Here is a 7660-nt window from a genome sequence, read left to right on the forward strand (position 1 = left end):
TCCACGGACGGCCTGGCTCCGCCCCTCCTCTGTCCGGGGTTCTCCGCGCACTTCGAGCCCCGCCCCCAGGTTGGCCCCGCCGCCAGGAGTCGCCCCTCGCCTGCAGTCGCACCTGCATCACACCCACGCCGGCCTCCACGCTGGGACAGACTTCGTAGTCGCCTGGCCTCTCCCCTCGCGTCCTGTTTTGCTCGTTGGGTACTGTCGCCATCAACGCACCGGACCGTACGCTCGGATAACCTCCTTCTCCGCTCCCAACTTCACGAGGGAGTGAAGCCCCAGGACAGGGTCTTTATGGATTTTGCTCACTGGCTTCTCCCAAGCGCACGGATCAAGGCCTGGGGTACAAGCTTGTAGCAAACAATCGCAGACATCCTTCAGATTCGTTTGTGACGTTTGTACAACTTTTCACCAAGATAGTGTTCCCAGTGACCACACGCCTACATAGCCAAGCTAACCCAGTCTGTTCACACCTCATGAACCGCTATCACACGGACATTTAGCCATAGAAGAAAAGGAAAAAAATCCTCATGGGCCACGATGGACCATTAAGTGTGCGATAAAAGAGAGTTCTTGGATAAAACAATCGCTCCTTGGCAAATGAGTTTAATTGGTAACACTCCACTCTCAGACTAGTCCTGTATGAGAAACTTACAGAGTTGAAAGCATCAATCAGTAAGGTATGTATCTAATGGTAAATACCAATAAACATTTTAAGGCAGTTTTATGTGCAGTGTTAGATATTGCACCCTCAACAACTGCATCTTATAGTAGAAATTATTAATACAAGTCGATTCTTAATGCCTAAGACACCACAGTACATAAAGCAGGAATAGGGAGAAGACAAAAAGCAAGAATAGATAAGACTTTGAAAGAGGAAGGAAAAGCTTCTCCCTGGGCACTCTAATTTCATTACAAGATATACAAAACAAACCTTTGAAGTAATGTCACTTAATTACCGGTTTATAATCCAATTTGTAAAAAATGCACTGTGTGTGCCACATCCCCAAAAAGACAAAGGTCTAATTCCTTACATGATGACATAGATAGGATGGATGTAGATATACAAAACCTCTTGATTAAAAACATAGAAACTAATGCTAAATTTTTGCTGTTTTAAAAGTTTAGACCCCGTGTGAATTTTGAGAATACAGATGACTTTATTAGTTTTGTTTTTGTTTGACTCTGCCTCGTGGCATCTTAGTTCCCCTACCAGGGATGAAACCCCAACCCTTTGCCATGGAAGCCTGGAGTCTTAATAACTGGCCTCTAGGGAGGCCCCTAAAGCACTGGTTTTGAGTAATACTGAGAAACAGAGGAATGGTCTACTTTGATAGACAATAGCACCATCTTCTGGCCTTATGAGATATTGCTGCAGTGTTGCACTTAATTACAGCCTAAAGTCACAAACATTTTTGTCCTTCCTCAAAAAACCACAACAAACTGTGGAAAATTCTGAAAAAGAAGGGAATACCAGACCACCTGACCTGCCTCTTGAGAAATCTGTATGCAGGTCAGGAAGCAACAGTTAGAACTGGACATGGAACAACAGACTGGTTCCAAACAGGAAAAGGAGTACATCAAGGCTGTATGTATATTGTCACCCTGCTTATTTAACTGATATGCAGAGTACATCATGAGAAACGCTGGGCTGGATGAAGCACAAGCTGGAATCAAGATTGCTGGGAGAAATATCATTAACCTCAGATATGCAGATGACACCACCCTTATGGCAGAAAGCGAAGAACTAAAAACCCTCTTGATGAAAGTGAAAGAGAGTGAAAAAGATGGCTTAAAGCTCAACATTCAGAAAACTAAGATCATGGTATCCAGTCCTATTACTTCATGGCAAATAGATGGGAAAACAGTGGAAACAGTGTCAGACTTTATTTGGGGGGGCTCCAAATCACTGCAGATGATGACTGCAGCAATGAAATTAAGACACTTGTCATAGAAGAAAAGTTATGACCAACCTAGACAGCATATTAAAAAGCAGAGACATTGCTTTGCTGACTAAGGTCCGTCTAGTCAAGGCTATGGTTTTTCCAGTAGTCATGTATGGATGTGAGAGTTGGACTATAAAGAAAGCTGAGTGCCAAAGAATTGATGCTTTTGAGCTGTGGTGTTGGAGAAGACTTTTAAGAGTCCCTTGGACTGCAAGGAGACCCAACCAGTCCATCCTAAAGGAAATCAGACCTGAATGTTCACTGGAAGGACTGATGTTGAAGCTGACATTCCAATACTTTGGTCACCTGATAATGGTCAACTGACTCATTTGAAAAGACTCTGATGCTGGGGAAGATTGAAGGCAGGAGGAGAAGGGGATGACAGAGGATGAAATGGTTGGATGGCATCACCGACTCAATGGACATGAGTCTGGGTAAACTCTGGGAGCTGGTGATGGACGGGGAGGCCTGGCGTGCAGCAGTCCATGGGGTCGCAAAGAGTCACACACGACTGAGCAACTGAACTGAAAAAAAAAAAAAAACACCACCAAATGATTTAATCAACTGAGCAACCCATGAGCCAGACACCTGGTAATCCTGGCATAGGGCAGTAAATAAATCTCAGGAGAACAATGACAGAAAGAAGAGAGCGGAAGTGAGGAAAAGAAATCCATATTTAACCTTCAATGTTAACTTTAAAAGATGTAGTCTTTAAAAAGATTCACAACAGGATTGTTTTCCCTTCCTAAGTGATAATTTTTTTAAATATGAATAGATTTTAGCAAGAAAAATATTTTGGCACTAAATCACAGGAATATACAATATTACATACAACAGAAGGGCTTTTATTTTTGCCAAATTCATTACTGATATATTGTGTTTAAATTTCTTGCCTTTGTGAGCATATGTGGAATTAAGTTGTGGCAAGATTCTTGAGAGTCCCTTGGGACTGCAAGATCCAAGCAGTCCATCCTAGAGGAGATCAGTTCTGGGTGTTCATTGGGAGGACTGATGTGAAAGCTGAAACTCCAATACTTTGGCCACCTCATGCAAAGAGTTGACTCACTGGAAAAGACCCTGATGCTGGGAGGGATTGGGGGCAGGAGGAGAAGGGGATGATAGAGGATGAGATGGCTGGACGGCATCACCGGCTTGATGGACATGAGTTTCAGTAAACTCTGGGAGTTGGTGGTGGACAGGGAGGCCTGGCATGCTACGATTCATGGGGTCACAAAGAGTCGGACATGACTGAGAGACTGAACTGAACTGAACTGAAGATGACTAGTTAAATGTTTGATGTTCCTTCTGTATGCAGAAAAAGTAAAAGGTAAATCCTTAAAAATCCTAGCTATCTTGTTATAAATCCATTCATTGTATACCCCCAAACACTTGATGCTTTTTTATACAGAGTGTAATTGTACTAATTTTTATATGATTTTTCAGAACCCTTTGCAATCTGGATAAGCCCCAACTGTCTATCACCCCCAGGACTCTTAGAAAGTGACCACTGACAACTCAGAGGCTCTCAGAGGCTGACACCACCTCTGCAGGTTCAACCAACACTGTGGTGTAGCTCGGAACCTTCTCAGTTTCTCATTCTCAACTCAAATTCAAAGATTCAAACATCTTTATGTACAGTTTACTTTGTTCCAATTTCTGTCATTGATTTTCTTATTCTGTGGCTTCACTACCTTTAAAAAGTCACTCTATGTAGTTAAAATGTCTGCACAACTCAGATCAACATTTGAATGCCATCTTCAGATGCTGACGTCTGTGAAAAGTGGTGGCCTGTGTTAGTTACTCTGAATGTAGTTTTAGTTTTTATTGATTTTGCTGTTATATATTTATTAAACAATGGAATCCTTGAGATGTTTTATCATCTTATATTTACTTATCATTTTCGCAGAATAAATGTACTTCGTGTTTCACACTCTGGACATGGACATGCTGGCTGAGCTGCTCCGAGTCTTTCAGGGAGCACGGCCTTTCGGGGGACACGCTGCCTGTGCAGCCCACGCTTATCCCAGACACTCTCAGATAACTGCTCCTAAGAGGCACATTCACCTAGAAAAGTGCACCAGAAAGGAAAAAAATAGAACAGCATTTTTTTTTTCAGTGTTATCACCTAAATTTTCTCTGCCCACAATTATAATACCTTATAACATTACAGTGATTTTTTTTTATACTTTCAAAGTGCTTTCCTCACTTATACAACTTGAAGGTCAGACATTATTTATCTTACAGATGACATCATAAACACAACAAAACACAGGGCTGGTGACTAAAGATGCAGGACTGGGATCCAGACATTCTGACCAGCCCAGCTCTTTCTGCTGCACTAAAACATCTCTCTCAATTAGCCCAGAGCACAAAAAAAGTCCTGACACTTCATCCCACCTGCACCAATCAAGAGTACAATAAAAAGCAGATGCTATAAAATTTGTATCTGCCAATATGATCAATTGAGTCAGGAAGATCCCCTGGAGAAGGAAATGGCAACCCACACCAGCATTCTGGCCTGGAGAATCCCCATGGACAGAGGAGCCTGGTGGGCTTCAGTTCATGGGGTCAGAGAGTCAGACACGACTGAGCGACTAAGCAGCGGCAGCAATTAAACTTTTGATAGTTTAAACACTTTAAATAAACGATGTGATGCCCCCTCTCCCTGATGAATTCATCAGCACTTTAGTACCCCCAGAGCACTCATCTTCACCACCATCTACATGACTCCATCCCCATCAAAGGCTATACATGATCACTCCTCTAAGGAGGGGAATTCTATCAACAATTCTAAATGCAATTTGAAACTCATCTCTTGTCACTGGGTTATCAGACTGAAGTTTAACCAAAAATCCTTAAAATTAGTCATGCAAACCTTATATGCAGAACTAGAAGTACATTGGCCCAGGTAAGAACACAACAAAATTGTTTTCCTCAAGTCTATAAACTTGTAAAGAATTAGCTCTTTTCTTATGGTAAAGAAATATGATTATCGGAAAACATGTAAAAAAAATCCATTACTGTCCTTTTACTAAATTATAAATGTAAACCAGTGTTTTCCCACAACATTTTCTGTATCATATAAGTTTACCTAACCCACCTTGATGAGATGAAGTTACACACCCACCTATAAAAAATGAGGAAAAGTAGAGCAGTGAGGTGAAATATATGAATAGTAGCATATTGGTATGTCCATGGGGGACTCTGGAAAACCTAAGGTCAAACAATAGTTATATTTCAACTTCTTAATGTGATTCTTCTTTGAAACAGTAGTTCTAAACCAAGAAAGAAAGATAGATGGTAGGGACTTCCCTGGTGGTCCAATAGCTAAGACTCTGAGCTCCCAGTGCAGGGGGCCCAGGTTCAATCCCTGGTCAGGGAGCTAGATCCCACATGCTACAACTAAGACCCGGAGCAGCCAAATAAATAAATAAAATTTGAAAAAAAAAAAGAAGGAAAGATGGTATTCCTATCATGAATGTTAGTTTAATTATTAGCTTCAATTAGTTAAGATTTGATTTGGAAGAGACCTAAGTTTTTAGCCAAGTCACTATTTCACTCTTAGGGAAATTTGAATCTGCAGGGGTTATATGATTTAAATTACTGCCAGTTGCCAAAGTAATCCAAATTTACTTCCTATAACATAAGCTTTCCAGATCCTCTGTTTTAGCCATGTTACCTTAAAGTTCTCACTGGATTTCAAAAGCTAAGCAGTAGCTTAACTTCTTAATCCCAGTGGGAAATAGAAAATAACACAACAGTACAAAAATATCTGTATTTGACAGAAAGATGTTTATGTTTAACAGTAATTTCTTGAAAATATAGAATTCTCAACGAAACTTTTAAGAGACCAGAATTTCAGGTTGTTTAAGGTAAAGAGACATAATCCATTTTCAGACTAGTCATACCTTACTGATAAGGCGAAGCTAAACTTTCTTTCAAACCTCTGTTAATATCTTTATTAAAAAAGAAAGAAAGAAAGAAAACTGGGCCTTTCTTTTTACTCCAAAAACCTAGTCTTTTCCCCTAATGTACACAGATAAAAGGTGGAGCTGCCCTCAGGTCTAGAGTTTTTCTCTGACCCCATGAAAGGCTCATTTCTTTTTCAAAGTCAACACATAACCAACACACATATGGTTTGCCTTTTAATTAAATTGAGCAATGAATGAACCACCTTCTAGTTATCTTTTAAGCCTTGCCTTGGTGATTTTTGTGCAAGGTTATGGATATAGCTGTATTTTCATGTCTATTCACTCACTGTCCTGAGAACCTGAATTCCTGTGATCCTTTCTCAAGGATCATTCATGGAGCACAATGTCTTCCTTTCTGCTACTTGCTATGTATGCTCATTCGTCTCAGCTGAAAGTGCAACCCTTGCTCCTACTTTCTGCCTAGTCATCAAACCCTTTTAAAGAATCTTTAGAAGAAAATCGCTGACATTGAAATCCATAAAGATATGATTCCCAGATTTCAACCGAAAGCTCTCCAATATTTTAAACAAACTTCCTAACTATTCTTTTAATGGTATTATTATTATTCCCTTGCAAGATTCGGTAAGTAATGATCATTCTTCACCTGTAACACTTTCAAAATGCCATTTAAGTTTTCAGTTTTAACTAGATTATCTTCTTTTTAGCAGAAGTAAACTTTAATTTTATTTATGTTATAGGATTATAAATATTGGGTCAACTTTCCTCATCTAAAGCAGAGCAGTGAAGTCAGCACCCAGATACTTTATGCCAACTATTCACAACCTTTATTCTGATTTAACACATAAGATAGAAGACATTTATTTATAAAACATTCCTACAAGCACATCTAGGGATATTTGAAATTCTCACCTATTTATACCTACACTGATTTTTTTCCACTTAGTAAAAAATGTCCTCATGCAAGACAATGAAACGAACATGAGAAAATTAAACGCCTAACAGCACATACTTAGCATCTTAAATTTGCCTTATTTTAAATATAACATTAAAACTGAAAACTCTTTCAAAGCACCTAAAAATGTGTAAAATAACTAAGAAGAGTTTATAACATAAAAGATGTGTTGTAAAAGATGACAAGGGATTACCCACAACTCCAGGCAGGGCCCTTCCCATAATCCCATTTTACAAACAGGCAAATGAGTCTCAGCCCAGACAGAGCAGCCTGCTGTTGTTACAGTTATCAAGTCAGACATGAGACCTCCATCAGGTCTTACCTGTACAGATTACAGCACAAAAACTTGCATTTTCTAACAATCACTAGTTGGTGACTAAGTAGAATACCAACTGATTAGAATCTTATTATATGTATTTTAGAATAAAAATATACCATGTAAAGACATATTCAAGAAGACTGCAATTAATCCTGAACATGTGTTTGAAAAAGAACCTAGTATTTCCATGGAAAATTACAAAGAAGGAACTATTGAATTAATTTCATTTACCATATTTAAAATAACCTCTACTTAAAATATACAATCTATTTAACCAGTTCTTATGATCAGGTTTATTAAAAGCTGAAGATTCCAATTTAACATCTTTTAACTAAACCAAAGACACCAGAAAAATAAACTACTAATGAGTATCACTTATGAATATAGACACAAAAATCCTCAACAAAATAGTATTAACAAAATGCATGATTGTGTATAGACTCCTAAGGAATCCAACAAAAGACAAAAAAACTGTTAGAAAAAATGAGTCCAGCAAGGTTGCAGGATACAT

Source organism: Ovis aries, chromosome 23 (genome assembly GCF_016772045.2).
Source record: "Ovis aries strain OAR_USU_Benz2616 breed Rambouillet chromosome 23, ARS-UI_Ramb_v3.0, whole genome shotgun sequence".
Lineage (NCBI taxonomy): Eukaryota > Metazoa > Chordata > Mammalia > Artiodactyla > Bovidae > Ovis > Ovis aries.